The 18,022-nt window shown below is 31.5% G+C and overlaps 1 long non-coding RNA gene across 1 annotated transcript in view; it reads right to left on the reverse strand.

Annotated features, from left to right (window-relative positions):
* LOC149476203 (uncharacterized) overlaps window positions 1-18,022 on the reverse strand; it is a 201,351-nt gene that overhangs the window by 87,077 nt on the left and 96,252 nt on the right. The gene's annotated exons all lie outside the window — the stretch shown is intronic.

The following is an 18,022-nucleotide window of genomic DNA, read 5'->3' on the forward strand; positions in this document are numbered from 1 at the left end:
AGTAAAATACTTTTTAAATATTAGATAAGTATTATAATATGAAAGCAGATCTTTCTGCTTTCATATTATAATATCTAATATTATAATATGAAATTAAATTTATAACTAAAACCACAGACTAAATCTAAGATACCTAGCAATCGGTTCAACATGATGTTATTGATTGTGTTGTGCAACCAACAGTTTATTTATTTATTACTAGCTTACCGCCCGCGGCTTCGCCCGCTTTACCTAAAACCTAATAAATTATATACTAAAACCTTCCTCTTCAATCACTCTATCTATTAAAAAAAACCGCATCAAAATCCGTTGGGTAGTTTTAAAGATTTAAGCATACAAAGGGACATAGGGACAGAGAAAGCTACTTTGTTTTATACTATGTAGTGATGATTGACTATTAAAACATTTTCATCATACACTTCAAACCACAACCACTGAACTGGGCAGCTTAAATCGAATCATTCGGAATCGATTATCGACTTCAGGCATTCGATTGCAATTCGAAACGATATCATTCCAATGCCGAATCGCTCGGAACTCAATTCGCTGTCGAGAAAAAAAACAAATTCATATGCCATGGATCCCATTTCGAACGGCCAGTATTACTTGACACTTGCCTGAAATATTGTAGCTCTTATTTCAAAGGAATAGAGTTTAAAATCGAATGGATATTTTTACAAGTATGTGTTGTAAGGATCAAGATTGTTTTGTCGTGTCGTTTTGTTAGGTCCAGATGAAGACATGTTAGTATGGGCCTGAATTAGATTTTTATAGGCTTGGAAATCGCTCGAACTTTCTAGAATTTTAATATAGATATCGTAACATGAGGTTCTGGGAAAGATTTTTATTAGAACTCTATAAATAATATTTTAAACTAGCTTCTGCCTGTGACTTCGTTCGCGTGGTAGAAATATAAAACCTTTATTTAAGATCTCTACTTGTCGATAGATAATACCTAACTACATTCTATTTCAGGGATTTTTATATAATAAGCGTGCAAACATACAAAAAGATAAACATAGAAAAATTAAAATAATACTAGCTGTCCCAGCAAACGTTATTCTGCCCACTATTATCACTTTAGGGTATGAAAAATAGATGTTGGCCGATTCTCAGATCTACTCCACACACAAAATTTCATGAGAATTGGTCCAGCCGTTTCGGAACACACACACCGGTCTTATTACCACACGTAACCAACATTGTGACATGATAATTTTTAACATATTGAGATTTAGAAACTTTGTTCTAATATAACATCAGACTTTTTATTGAAGTTCTAAGTTACGTTTACTTTTTGCTAAATAAGGTTAAAATAAAATTATGTTTACAAATCCATACTAATATTATAAATGCGAAAGTAACTCTGTCTGTCTGTCTGTTACTCAATCACGCCTAAACTACTGAACCAATTTGCATGAAATTTGGTATGGAGATATTTTGATACCTGAGAAAGGACTTAGGCTACTTTTTATTGCGAAATATGTACCACGGGCGAAGCCGGGGCGGACCGCTAGTATGTAATATGTTCATACCACTATAATGGTGTATTGTTAGTAGTCGTATGCTTTTATGAGACAAAGATAATTATTTACTGGATATGACATATTCTTACTTTTTAATGTTTATGTAAAATATTTCAGACCAGAATTATAACTATTACGTGAAACAAAAACTTTATAAACATATATTTTAGGAAAACTGCGCCGATAGAAGGATAAAAATATGTATTATAGATAAAATTTGGCACAGGTAGCTTACAAATAGGTTTTTATTATAGAGGAGTACAGAATGCCAATACTAAAAAAAGTTTAAAATCAATAAAAATAAATATAGGCGATATTTTAAATATTGAATACTGGGCGATCTCTAGATAAGCTTAAAGTTAAAATATGCGTTTTTTAGGGTTTGTCTGCGTGCTCTTCTAGTTTCTATATTGCAATGCTAATATCAACTTAAACACGAACTAAGTAAAATTATGTTGAATAAGGTAATTTTTAACTTTCATCTTGTATATGCCTTGTTTTTACCGTATGAAAAATTATTAATTTTACATTGATACATTTATAAAATTAAACTTTTTATATACGTTTTGCTCTATAGGTACAGGTAGACATGATGGACCCTGGAGGAAATTATCTTAAACTAGCGGTCCGCCCCGGCTTCGCCCGTGGTACATATTTACGTTTTCTCTACATTAGAACCATCCTCGTACTTCAAGGAATATAATAAAAAAATAATTATCGAAATCGGTTCAGCCGTTCTCGAGTTATGCGCTTACCAACACATTTTGCGATTCATTTTTATATATAAGAGATACTGGCGATAGAAAATTACTGACAGGAAAAAATCCTTTATAATTATGTACCTATTAAAAAATATTAGAACTGCATTTAAAGATTTTTTACAAATGCATTTTTCTTATTTTTTAACCGACTTCAAACAAAGGAGGAGATAGTCAATTCGTTTTTTTTAATTATTTGCAAACTTTTGCCAATTACAACCCTTTAATTCATACAGGAATCGAACCTTATAACAACCACTGTACCCATAGACTATAGAGGGATATAGTTAAACAGATAACATAATACCATAGTTAAAACAATAAACAATAATTCGCTACAGGCAAAATTGATAATATTGTTAACGAACAATACACCATTATATTGAATCTCGAACCGTTATATACATGTTGTGGCCCGCGGCTTCGCTTGCTGAAATACTTATATGTAAGTATATTCTGTGTGGTAAATTTGAAGTAAATGAAGTGGAGTCCCATGTCCCCTAGGGGGGTAAGGGGCAGATGCATTATATACATCTGTTTTACTGATCGATTTTGTTTATGGACAAGTAGATGATCAGCCTTCTGTGTCCTGCCAGACCGAAACATTTTTTTTTTCGTCTCCACCGGGAATCAAAACCAGGACCCCTCGGTTCTACGCTCACGCGTCAACCACTGTACCAAGGAGGCGGTCGAACTACTGTATACTACCACACTACTATGTAATTAGTAAAACTAGTATAAACCCTGTACTATTACTAGGTAGGTACTTGAAGTAAGGAGTAGGTACTTTTCAAACATTTATCTACAAAGTTACAATAGCTTTTTATTATTTACTAGCTGCTCCGCGCGGTTTCACCCCCGTGGCTCAACCCCTGTTGGTCGTAGCATGATGATATATAGCCTATAACCTTCCTCGATAAATGGGCTATGTAACACCGAAAGAATTTTTCAAATCGGACCAGTAGTTCCCGAGATTAGCGCGTTCAAACAAACAAACAAACAAACTCTTCAGCTTTATAATATTAGTATAGATAAAAAAATGTTCTCGTTAACTTGGATATAAACTTAATTGTATTATGTGTTGATGCATTCAGAATGACTTAAATAAAACAATTTGTAAGCAAGGGTGCGGCTTTGGAGTGTGACCAACGGTTAAGGCGAAGTGTTTTAACCGACTTTATATAGAAAATGTTGGGTACTGTTTATTTAGAGGAAACAGAACGCAAACTCAAACATTCATTTAATTAATTACACTTCCTGTATAATATAGTTTTACCATATACCAACGGATTGAAATGCAGTTTCTACAGAGAAGGGCCCACAAGCAACTGCAACTTTAAAAATGATTTAAATTTAACATTTTAATAATATGCAGACTATATTATTATAATAATGGTGCCAAACAACGATAAACAGATTTGGAGAATTCTTCTTGGATAAACTTTACGGACAATTACTTATGTGATCAGCCTTGCTTTGTTCTGCCAGATCGAGACATTTGTGCATCCCTCGGTTCTACGCATTTAAGACTGTAGCAAGGCGGTGGCAACTTTACAATGAGATATAGGATAAATATTATATTTAATTACAATTATGATTTTTTTTCACACACGCGTCGGTAATCAAAAATATGTTTTATTTTTTATTGTTAATGATTCATATATTATTTATTTGTATAATTATAAATAACAACTTCCCCTTAACAACTCACCCACTAGCGTATAAAGCTCAGACACACCGTCACGGTTTTTAACCTAAACGATGCAACATTGCAGGCGTGACTGAGAAATCGGGGAAACTTTTTTGATAAAGTTTTGTTGGATTGATAGATTAGATTATATTAATTTATTTACGAAAAGCAGAGTACAAAACAAACTTATTTATAAGTAGCTGCTATTGAGTGCGAACATAGTTTTTCTAAGCATTTTTTTTTGTATTGAAGTTAAACTTCTTTGTAAAATTTCAAGGTCGCGTTATGGCAATACCGTTACCTCATGGAGTAAGGATGATTTTGATATCTTATTATCTTGTTACCTATCTATTTGTCAAAGAAGTTTCACTTTTGATACGTGTGCTCAGCACACACGCTCTAATAAAATCAGTATAGCTGTTACTGATTTATTAGCGGTCGCGGTGTAATTAACATGACTTTCTTTGATATAGGTACATATTTCTAAGCAGTATACACTACACAGGTAAGATATCTGATATTTTAAGTACAGGTACATACAACTTTACTAATTAAAATGTTAATATATGGTTAATATAAACCAACATTTTAACCCATAAAATTGCTGAACCGATTCGCATGCAACACAAAAAGATCATCAATAAAATAACAAACAGACAATTCCAGGGGCAATAGCTAGTAAACTTCCTCGATACAATAAAATATATTTAATGCATTCTTATACTCAGGTACCTACGAATTCTTCAATGGACAGACAGACGGTTGGTGTTTTTATAACCCCTCAGGTAGAGGTATAAATTATTTTTTAGGGCAGCCATTTTATAAATAACGTAGTATTACTATTTCAATATATCGATCGATGAAGTTTATTCCATAGACATTTGGAAAAAAAATAATAACTAATAAGTATTTCTTTCAATATTATTTAATACTACCGGTCCGCCCCGGCTTCGCCCGTGGTACATATTTCGCAATAAAAGGTAGCCTATGTTCTTTCTCAGGGTCTAAAGATTATCTGTGCCAAAATTCATCAAAATCGGTCCAGTAGCTGTTTATGCGTGAAAACCATACATACATAATTACAAACCTTTCCATTTCCTTAAAATTGCGTTAATTGCTTTGAATATAAAAAGCGTTATAAATAAGAATAAGAATAAGAATAAGAATATCTTTATTGAAAAAGTAAAATAAAATTTGGGGAAACTAAAGCAAATACAATGAAGTAATTAGAAAATATTATTCTTATACTCTATATTATCTATTTATCTCAATAAAAATGTTAGTTAGGTACATACTTAACTTTCAAACGCACCAAATCGGTAAGACCTAGCAAATTATGAATGTTTATATCACGTTTCACAAGCGTGGCTCCGCTTCTATTGGTCTTAGCGTAATGATATACCTATAGCCTGCTTTCCTTGATAAATGGGCTATCTAACACAGAAAGAATTTTTCAAATCGGACCAGTAGTTCCTGAGATTAGCGCGTTCAAACAAACAAAGTCTTCACTCTTCAGCTTTATAATATTAGTATAGATAGTATAACCGGTTTGTGTAGGTAATAAAGAAAATTTAAAACTTTTATAATGTATAAAACATTCTAATAGAAAAAAAATGCAAAAACGTCTTTTCAGCAGAAGCCGGGGCGAGTAGCTAGCTTTATATAAATATAGATCGTGACATTTTCAGAATCAGTTTTCGGTTTTATTCAGTTTCTTCTTGTTTTGGTCACAACAATACTTTTTGGCTCCAGCAAAGTTTCTATACAATTATGAATAACTAACGAAGTTAGAGTGCGAAAACTAAATAACAGTAAAATAAGAGGGAAATTCTTTTATTTTTTTGTCAATTAAATACTTCGAGGAATGACTAGGTATTTTTAGTAAAACTTACATAGAATAGACCAAAGGCTAGGCATATTTACTTAAAAATTATATGTTTGTGATTTCTTCAATTAAAAACATTCGAATACGATAAAAAAACTGTTTTTGTAGAAAGACAATGACGCGGACAAATCATAATAAAGTTTATATCTATTCTCTTTTCATTTAAATATTATTAAAGGTAGTTCTTGTGAATAAATTAAACTGTTTCATTTTCATTTATATTTATATCCTTCCAATTAGTACCTACATGTTAAAATGTTATCATAAAATATCTTTACACTAAAAAACCCTAATTTAAACTTGTAACTGTATAAATGTGCAAAACAAAGTGGTACAATATCAATTTTCACGTAAACGTATCAATAAAAAACATTTAAAATGATCCCTTGAAATCCGAGTTCAATGACTCATCGAATTATCCTAATTAAGTTCCCGCCAAATGTGATTTGACGTGAATAACTTCAAAACAAGCACAGATAAAAAATCAAATGTTATGTTCGAAAAATATCTGTTCACATGATTTTCGGCCAGTCACGACTGTGATTCGAATTTTTTAAATTGTTCGAACACATCTTTGTGTTTCACATACATTGCGCAATATCTATGGAATAAGTTAACATTGATGTAATATTATTATACCCAAAAAAGAGCAATGTATGTTGTACATCGATAGTTGTACTACTTTTTTTTCTTAATTACGTGGTTGTACATCACAGATTATACCAAGCAATAGTTTTTAAAAGGCTATCAATAGATTATAAGTTAAATCATCGCCTACTTTTACTTTTGCCTCCCTTTGTGTAGAGAAAGCTAAGTTTAATTGCTATCAGAGTCGACAATGACTTTAAACATAGCATAGAATATAATCTTTTGTGCTTTTGTCAAGCGGCAAGACATTAAAAACCTATTGAGCATGTTCCGAAAGGCTTTATTTTAAAAAGGTTTTGTATAGAGTCTTTGGAAATGACACTATGGTTAATTTATAGTTTTTGCAGGTCACTGCATTTTGTAAAGCTAGAGAAGCACTCATAATTAATGTATAAAATTATATTATTGTCAAGCCATTTGCAAAACACTATATACTTACTATTAATATTTATATTTTTTGCGATTCATAGGGGTCATTTAAAGTAAAAAATTGCTTATTTGTACGGAACCCTGTGTCGCGAATCCCACTCGCACTTACCCGATATTATTATAATATTATACACAGTTTTTGAACGTTTTAAAAGCAACAATATATTTTTCATCTTAATATAAAATTCAATTATACTATTTATATAATTAATTGTATCAAAACATAACCTAAATAGGCCATTTATCAAACCAAACATACCATTGAACAATATCTTTGAATGCCGAAACACAACACTAATTACGTAACCTCTTATCTCTATAGATAACAGAATTATTTCCCCAACATTAAGCCTCAATGAGCATTTCTGAACGAACGCCTCCGCAGAATATGCCTTTTCATGGCAACCCCGTTTATTTATTTGTAAACATTTCCATTTTAAATTTCGAATTTAGAATATAATTTTTCGTCTGTGCTTGAATAATGACAATACCTTTGATTTGTGGATTATTTTTTATCTGTACATAATATTTGAATTAAGGAATGAGGATTTATTTTAATATTTGTAAAATTGGGCCACGTTTACGGCGATGTTATAAAAATGGATAAACACGAGTAGTTTTTGTCAAAAGTTATCCTGATTTATATTTTGGAATTACTGTAATAATGGGTGATATTATTTCTGTAAATATTTTAAAATGAATCCCTATTTCAATAAAGCCTCAAAGCGTTTTTTTTACGTATAAATTCAACTTTTACTTTGTAAGTATGGGGTTTTACAGAATACAAATTAAGCTTTTGTGAATTTAATAAATATAATTAAATATGCTAATGTTAAAAACTTACAAAACTTAATTAGGTAGTTTTGAAATTTGAATTTGATTTAAAGTGAAACTTTTATTACATCGTCTCCAACTTTTTGGTCTGTGTAGCGCATGTCGCGTGACGGTCGAACCGTACGATAATTATCGTACAAATACGATAATTTTGTGCCTAAGTTTCACTTTTACCGTGGTTTCATAAAACCACACAACATTTTTATTTTCTCTTAAAAGCTACTAAAAATTGTAATATTATTATGATGTTGTTGCATATTATTATTTTGTCAATAAATCTTAATACCTACTATTATAAAGGCGAAAGTTTGTATGGATGTATGGATGTATGGATGTATGGATGTATGGATGTTTGTTACTCTTTCACGTAAAAACTACTGAACCGATTACAATGAAATTTAGCACACATATAGAGGGTAACTTGGATTAACACATAGGATAGGTTTTATCCCGGAAATCCCACGGGAACGGGAACTATGCGGGTTTTCCTTTAATAACATGTTACTATTTTTTAAATTTCTACACACAAAGCCGGGTGCTCAAGCTAGTGAAGTAGATTATTAAATCTCTTTATAAAAGGCAATATAATAACTTCTTCAATATACACAATAATTTTAAATTGAATCTTGTAATAATTATAATGACTTAGGTGTAAGGATGAAGCGTACAATATTATTATCTAGAAAATTGCATCAAAATTGTTTATAATTTATATGTATTATCAGTTTACACTTAAGAGTATATTTCTATACTACTAGATACAAATATATAAATAAAAAACAAAAGCAATTAACAAAAATCATTTATTTTAGTAAGTCCCATGTCCCCAAGTGGGGTAAGGGGCAGATGCATTATACATCTGTTTCACTGATCGATTTTCTTTAGGGACAAGTAGGTGATCAGTCTTCTGTGTCCTGCCAGACCGAGACATTTTTTTTTCTTCGTCTCCACCGAAAATCGAACCCAGTGCCTACCACTCGGTTCTTCGCACATGCGTCAACCACTGAACCTGAAAGCGGTCTATACCTATATATTTTTAGTAATTCACACAAAATTACTAACATTACTCTATTATAAAACAATGTCTTCAATTGTATCCGTCTGTTTGCGATAATCTCAAAATCTACTGCACCAATTTTCATTCTGTTTTCACTAATGGATAGCGAGGTATGTACATAATATATAATTTGTTACGTTATAAACTACACGGGTGGAAAGCTACAGTTAATTATAACTTTAATCCCTAAGAGAGATGACAACACAATACTTAAATTTTATGGATACTTAAAAACGGGATGTGTGACACCATAATATAAGTTTTAAATACAAAAACTGCTGCTTGTCTATAAAATTATTACGTCTAAACAACTGAACGAATTTCGATGACTCTCCATAATAATAAAAAGAATCTTTTGTAGAAGACCTGCATACAATTTGTCAAAAAAAGAGGATACAATTAACGCTCTACTTTTTTGTGAGCATTGGTATTATAGTACATAGGTATTGCAAAATTTGATCAAGATGAAATATCACTACACAGTATAAAACGAAGTCGCTTTCTCTGTCCCTATGTCCCTATGTAAGCTTAAGGAACTTTAATATACAATTTATTAGGTCTTAGGCAAAGCGGGCAAAGCCGCGGGCGGAAAGCTAATTAGATAAATAGGATAGGTATGTACCATAGAGATCTAGAGAGATGCCAATCGCTTGCGCTGAGTACGAAACCTGTGTCTCATAACAAATTTACGCACACAACAGTAAACAAAATAAAAACAATACTTCGCGTTGTGTGCGTGTCATCACACAAAAATTTGAGAGCGACTATTCGTTCGCACACTAGATTGTAAGTGACGTACGTATACAGCACCACACAGCCGCAAGATATGCGTTTACGATAGGGATTGCTTGTCGATAAAATGAGAAACGTTAAAATTAAAACAATTTATAGGCAATACAGTAACTACGTAGAAAATAGAAATGGACACCTTGATGGTAGCATTCATGGTGATGAAGTACATAAAGCATTGCCTATTGACTTATTGTAAAGTAATATAAGTATGAAATAAGTGACTTCTTTTTTTAATCCATGTATAATAATTACTATAAAATTATTGCTCGAGTACCTATCAAATAATAATAATACAATCAGATATTAAGCTAATAGTAATACATTATGATATAAAAATAAGGTAGTAAAATAATACATAATACGATAAAAAATCCGAATCTTATCGACATGGACACACTCGACGCGCATCCTCAACTAACGACCGCGAGCAGCGGCCTGTACTACACGATCGAACGTTTTGTTAGCTTTATTATGTTCATTATACATTGCGGTATTCGAACTTCGCGTTTGAATAGAGTCACGTACAGAAGAAGCATTGTAAACTATTTACATAAATTATTGTGACTGTTTTTCTGTCACATAATGAAGACAAGAAATCACTCTACGTAATATTGTTTTTGAAATTTTAGTAAGAAAATCGTATAATTTTCAGTACTTACCGATGGTATGTGATTCCATTTGACTTAAAGTTGCTGGTTTCACTTCGGTTTTTACAAACTTTAACGGAACAACACGGCATTGTCAAATAATACCCGGCCGACGGTCGAACGTCAACTAAATGCAACAAACAGCATGTGTTCTTTTTTTGGGCATATTGCTGCGACATCGGCCCCGCCCCCTAACCATATCTCCCTTTAGTTTCTTTGATCTGTGGTATGTACCTATCCTATTACACATGAGAATAGAAATACTTGCCCGTGGGCTCCTCTGCACATAAAACCGCGCGGCACGCCTATTCTATAAAAATGCTCGAAGGGTGTAAAATAGGGGATGACAATTTTAAAAGGAAGGGTTGTTGTAAACGAGAAAAGCAAGCGACGCCACGGCTTAAATATAGTCAATAATAACAACCAACAAACGTTAAAACACAAAAATGTAAATAAAACAATAAAAAACACGCTTTCAATTATTCCAATCATATTATAATGCGTATAATACGAATCCCCGCTAATTCTCAGATAGTGGTATGAATTTGGTCGTTTTTTCATTTAGTCGGCTAATAGACGGCCATGTTCTTCGTTCGCATACGAAACCGTAGATGTGATAAAGTACTGGATGTGCTGGAAATAAAGAAAGAAATATTTATTAAATAAAGAATTACTTGATTTAGAATATGTTTTGTAAATGTATGTATCTAATGATAAAGAGGAAGATTATTTGATTTATCTGTATATATTTTGCTCTATTTATCTATTGTAATAAAATCCTTCTAAAACTAAGTACATATAATTAAGTATACATTTGCTTACAAAATTAAAATGAAATGGGAAGCCTGATTCTATATAACAATAATTAATTATTCTAATTAAAGAGATAGAAAAAAAAATTGTTTATTTCTGCAAAGTAAAGTACATAGTACATACTCAATCTAATAAATAGATCGAATTTGATGTATCTCAAATACTTTAATCATTAACACTTTAAATACCTGCGCGGTAAAAAACATTTTTTATTGCACTATAATTTTTAAGCAATTTCATACTACAAGGAGGTTTTATATTGCACCATCCAGCGCGCTATCCCAGTGTTGCGTGTTAAAAAAATTCTAAACAGCATGACGTCTACGGGGATGCCATACAACAACTTTTAACATAATGACTCGTAATGAACGTCGATAGCTTATAAAAAGTTTGGTCGTTCTTTTATTTTGTGGTCTTGGAGATAAAATGATATTCACAAGTAAATTGAATTTTATCTTTATTAAGTTGCGAATGTTTTGGAAATTTTTTGATTTGAAAGTTTTTAGTTTACTGTCTCTTGATGACGTATGTTCATATTATTTCATACTAGCTTACCGCCCGCGGCTTCGCCCGCTTTGTCTAAAACCTAATAAATTATATATTAAAACCTTCCTCTTGAATCACTCTATCTATTAAAAAAACCGCATCAAAATCCGTTGCGTATTTTTAAAGATTTAAGCATGCAAAGGGACATAGGGACAGATAAAGCGACTATGTTTTATACTATGTAGTGATGATATAATTAGTAGGTAATATAACAGCTTTATTCACTATCTAGGAGTTAAAATAGATAATGAACAAAATTGCATTTTTAAAGACTGGTAGTCTTTTTAGTTAATCCTGAATGTAATATGTCATTTTATAGTATACTAGCTGCGCTCCGCGGTTTCATCCGCATGGCTCCGCTCCTGTTGGTCTTAGCCTGATGATATATATAGCCTATATAGCCTTCCTTGATGAATGGATCTAACACCGAAATAATTTTTCAAATCGGACCAGTAGTTCCTGAGATTAGCACGTTCAAACAAACAAACAAACTCTTCAGCTTTATAATATTAGTATTGATTGTATTGAATGACTCCTGTATTAAGAAGTAACTTAATTTATGAACATACTTAGCATGATTTATTGCTAATTAGTATTTAAATGATCAATAATTTGGCTTTAGGGTTCAGACTTACTAAGAAATACCGCATCAAATAAATTAACAATTCTTCAAAACAATAGAAAGAAAGATAAAAACAAATAAATAAATAAGCAGTTATCAAATAAAAATAATCAAATCAAGAACCGTTAACCGATTCAAAAATAGAATTTCTTATAACATTCGCATCAGTAGCCAACAATTACAAACCAAAGCGAAACAATCAAATGCAAATTTATTAATCGGAAACAGAAATAATGCATACGTTTGATAAATCGAAACGTTTCCTCTTATATAATTAGGATATTATCCAAATTAAGTTCTGAATTGCCGAATTATTGGTCGCAATAAAAATTCCCGCCAATTTATTCTTTTTTTTAAACTTTTTTCTTTATTTGATTTGGCGCGAATCGAGATTCGGTTGTCAAAGATGATGGAATGTTTGACTGTTTTGTTTTTTTTACAGCAATATCATTGACTTGGTTTATGTCAATTTTTGTTTTATTTTTTTTTCAGATTTAGTTCCTGGAAGACATTACATGCCTCGACATAGTATGAAGAATGCTGCGTAGAGACATATATAAAGTGTATCGAATTAGAATGTGTATCGGACTTAATTTTAATTACTTTTTAGTATTTTTTTGCGTATGTAACTGATCAGCTGTACGAACTTTATGCTATTAAAGTATTAGATATTTAAATTATTCTTATATTATATACAACATAGTTGATAAATAGGTATGTATATATTTTTTTTGTCATTTTGTATGTAGTTTTGTATGTATATTCAGGTAAACACCTGTTTCAAGAAAACAATACGCAACATGATATTTCCTAGCCAAGATTAGGTACTATGATAAAAAATGCTTTTTAATGCTTCATGTTTAGATTTAATCAGAACATTCTCATTATTAAAAATGTCATATTTTAAACTGTAATCTGAAATCTAGGTATTTTTTTTTATACTTATTTTAATTAAAAGATAATGCAGAATTTGATGGTTTCAAAAATTTACGTTAGTTTTAAGATTTTTAGAGAGATTTTTATTTTCACAAAGTTTAAGCGAAATATAAGATTAAAATTATAATGTGCATTTTATTTATTTATTTTCGTAAAATGAGTCGGCTTGGCACCGCTATAAAACAAATGTTAGGTACTGCCAATTTTTAATTTTTATTACCTACCGATTATTTATGGGTTCGATTCCCGTAATTTCATCCCCTAATTCAGCTCTTTAAGGGTCAATTTATTTTTAAATAGCCTCTGTTTGAGGGCCTTAACATATTTTAACTAGCTGTGCCTCGCGGTTTTACCCGCAGTGCTCCGCTCCTGTTGGTCTTGGCGCGATGACATATATAGCCTTCCTCGATAAATGGGCTATCTAACACCGAATCGGACCAGTAGTTCCTGAGATTAGCGCGTTCAAGTAAACAAACTCTTTAGCTATATTATGTTAGTATAGATAACAAACACATCTAGAAATGGATAAAAAATGATATATCAAACTAATAAGTAAATAAAATATATAAACAAATAGTTTCTCAGTAAAGTGTTCCACAATATGCATAGATTATGTTATACTAGCTTTCCGCCCGTGGCTTCGCCCGCGTTTTCAAAGAAAAACCCGCATAGATCCCGTTCCCGTGGGATTTCCAGCAAAAACCTATCCTATGTGTTAATCCAAGTTACCCTCTATATGTGTGCTAAATTTCATTGTAATCCGTTTTAGTAGGTATTTGCGTGAACGAGTAACAAACATACACATACACATCCATCCTCACAAACTTTCGCATTTATAATATTAGTAGGAAATAGGATAGGATAAGACTATAGAAATGTACGTACCTACGAATACGTACCTACAGAACCTAAAAATAATAAATTCCCGTTACAAACGATCAAAACCGGGTCACAAGTATGTATTTACCAATACATTGTTTCATTTGAGTCCGCAGGCGTAAAGAGCTAACAATGTTTAGACAGCTCTCCTTTTTATTTTTTTAAAGTTTTAAGCGTTGCGTACAATTAGGTAGCTTGCAGTTAACAGAGGGTATAAGAGCATTTTTTGTTGGCGAATACAATATGTACGTTATCTCAAAAAGGTAATACAGTTTGTGAATATAGTTGAGAACATATTAAACTTAATAAAATAAGTAACGCTATGAAAAACTTACAAGCATTTCTTAATAGAATAAAATGTAATGTTTATGTGTAACACAACATGTACATAATAATATGCCTTTTTTCAGCAGTCAGACACATTTATGGTTTAACACAAAAAAATAATGTTTAAAATTATTATTATATAATAATAATTTTAAACATTTAACATAAACATAAACATTTAACATTTAATTTTAAACATTTTACAATTATTATTATATAATAATAATTTTAAACATTATTTTTTTATTATTAATATTAATAAAAAATAATTTGACCTACGTATATAGTCAAAATTTGAAATAAACAAGATAGCATATATATGTATTATAATTACTAGCATATATACTATATTATAATTCTATCATCCTTACATTACTCTATCAAAAACAAATTGCCGCGTCTATATCACTGATATCTATAGATAGATAGATAGATAGATAATACTTTATTGCACACACACAAGATTTACATAAAACACAGAAAAAGAACAAACAGATACACGTATGTACAAATGGCGGCCTTATCGCTAGGCAGCGATCTCTTCCAGACTGCCATTAATTTGATCAAGGAAAACACATTTAAAGAAGGTGGGTGAGCAAAAATTATTGCGTTGGAATCTATATCTATGTCTGTCTAATCTATATCTAATCTATATCTATGGTGAATGGCCATGCATTATAATTTCATACAATTCTATCCGAAATATGTAACAATGATATGGTTTGGTGCACCCGTTCATTATCTTTTATTTTGATGATAGATTAACCATCTTTAATCTTTTCCTTATCCTTTTAAAGGTTATCCTAGTTTTTTTTATGTATTTATTTCATAACTAGCGGTCCGCCCCGGCTTCGCCCGTGGTACATATTTACGTTTTCTCTACGTAAGAACCATCCTCGTACTTCAAGGAATATAATAAAAAAAGAATTATCGGAATCGGTTCAGCCGTTCTCGAGTTATGCGCTTACCAACACATTTTGCGATTCATTTTTATATATAAGAAAGATATAGACTCTACATTTTACATTGTAGAGTATTCAAAAAGCAAAAAATATTATTTAATTATAAAACTTAAACAAATAAAGTGAAACCTATATTTCCATAGACTATATTATTCGCCAAAACGGCTGAATCGAGTTTGATGAATTTGAGAAAAAATATAGCTTAGAAATTGAAAACTATTACGCTAATAATGATTGAAATCTTGATGAAATCTTCATTTGGTACCCTAATCGACCTATTATGGTGTTTTTTATAAAAACCATTGCCTATTTAAAATAAGTCATGTAAGTAGTTTAGCCGTAAAAGCGCAACAGACGAACATTCACCTTAATTATACTACATCTTAATATATATAAATCTCGTGTCACAATGTTTGTCCTCAATGGACTCCTAAACCACTTAACCGATTATAATAAAATTCGCACACCATGTGCAGTTCGATCCAACTTGAGAGATAGGATAGTTTAAACATGTAGGTACTAGGTACCACGGGCGAAGCCGGGGCGGACCACTAGTAATATTATATTTATATAAAACAAAATATATTATGTTTCACTAAACACGTGTAACAAAATCAATTAGAACTTAATAGTTTCAACACGTTACTAAAATAATTATTTCGTCGGATATAATATATTTATTTGAACCATTTCACAAAGTTTTATACATACGGGTATTCATTTTGTCGAAAATCAGGATTTAATTTACACATTTATTACTGTAAAAATTGATAAAACAGAAATATTCATTCATAGAAATATTGATAACAAACTAAATAGATACCTAATGTGAAGCTGAGTTTATTTGTTTGAAGCGCTAATCTCGGGAACTATTGGGCCGATTTCAAAAATTCTTTCACCGCTGCATGTACATGAGTGCTATGGGTCGATACGTATCACAGGCGAAGCCGGGGCGGATCGCTTATAGATATACTTATGTATAAAACACTCGTGTAACCATACTCTAACGAAATAGCTGGACCAAATGTTATAAAACAAATTGTATATACGTTAAGATGAAACTTATACTTTATGTAAATTTAACTCAAAAGCTATTGAAATTTCAAATATTGTAACATTAGCAATATTACTACACTAGCAAAGCTGCATCATTCCTTACTTAGGAATTATGTAGCTATATTTTATTTTGTTATTACGGGCTAACCCGGGCGGAGCCAGGACGAACAGCTAGTATGTATAGCTTACACACACCTCATATCTTTTCTTTAGTATTATTACTGTAGATGTTATGTAACTTTATTCTTATGTATCACTACATAGTATAAAACAAAGTCGCTTTCTCTGTCCCTATGTCCTTATGTATGCTTACATCTTTAAAACTACGCAACGGATGTTGATACGGTTTTTTTAATAGATAGAGTGATTCAAGAGGAAGGTTTTAGTATATAATTTATTATGTTTTACACAAAGCGGGCGAAGCCGCGGGCGGAAAGCTAGTTTTTCATAAATCTATTAGCTCGACACAATACACTCCCGTGTGTTTACAATGTGGTCAATTCAACGTGAATAATGTATAGTAACTGACCCATTTCTATGTATATTCGGTTCGATTCCGAACTGAGGTATAATGTGCACTTAGCGGCTAAATATATTTACTTGAATGTCTGTTTGTTATGGTGCATTTACATCAAACGATCGAATTCTCATTCTAACCTCACTATGTCAAATTCTTTTAGGGCCGATTTTTCAATGCTTGGATAAAAATTATCTGTCCAATAAAGTATTACACGGCAATATAAAAATATCACGTAAACTGTCAAATACGGGCAATTAGAATACGTTTTTAAAATGGTAGTTTTATACATTATTCGACGAATAAGTTTTATCCAAGCATTGAAAAATCAGCCCTTAGTGTAAACAGGCGTAGAGCATTCTGTCGTTATTCTTAGTGCGTTTGAAAAGATTATATTTAAAGTTCTAATGAACAACACTGAATACGACTTGTCGTTTACACTGAAAGAGCACGAAAGAATGCTCTAGCTTTAGCTCTATGTTCGTTTGATGTGAATACACCGTTACAGAAGTGTATATCATTATTCATTACTTATTATGAACAAATTCGCTTTTCTCCGTCTCTGTTTTTCTATGCTTAGATCTGTAAAATTACGCATCAGATTTTGATGGATTTTCAATAGATAGACTGATACAAGAGGAAGGTTTTAGAATATAATTTGACAGATTTTAGACAAAGTGGGTGGAAGGCTAGTTTATGTATATTTCAAGAAGATAAATATATCATTATACTAGCTGCTCCGCGCGGTTTCACTCCCGTGGCTTCACCCCTGTTGGTCGTAGCGTGATGATATATAGCCTATAACCTTCCTCGATAAATGGGCTATCTAACATTTTTTTAAATCGGACCAGTAGTTCCCGAGATTAGCGCGTTCAAACAAACAAACAAACAAACAAACTCTTTAGCTTTATAATATTAGTATAGATTAACGCTTCACCTGTATGTTTGTATGTAACCGACTATAAACTCAGTTTGACCCACTTTAAACGGACAGATTTAATTCAAACTTAGTACACTTATCAAGGAACGGTAACAATACAACAGTTTCATGAAATTCATCTTATTTAAGCGACTTTTAAACTACTCATTTTCCTATAG

The sequence above is a fragment of the Colias philodice genome, chromosome 28, assembly GCF_061535455.1.
Source record: "Colias philodice isolate Cphi_HAF_F1 chromosome 28, ilColPhil1 Martin Lab GWU primary, whole genome shotgun sequence".
In the NCBI taxonomy this organism is placed as follows: Eukaryota; Metazoa; Arthropoda; class Insecta; order Lepidoptera; family Pieridae; genus Colias; species Colias philodice.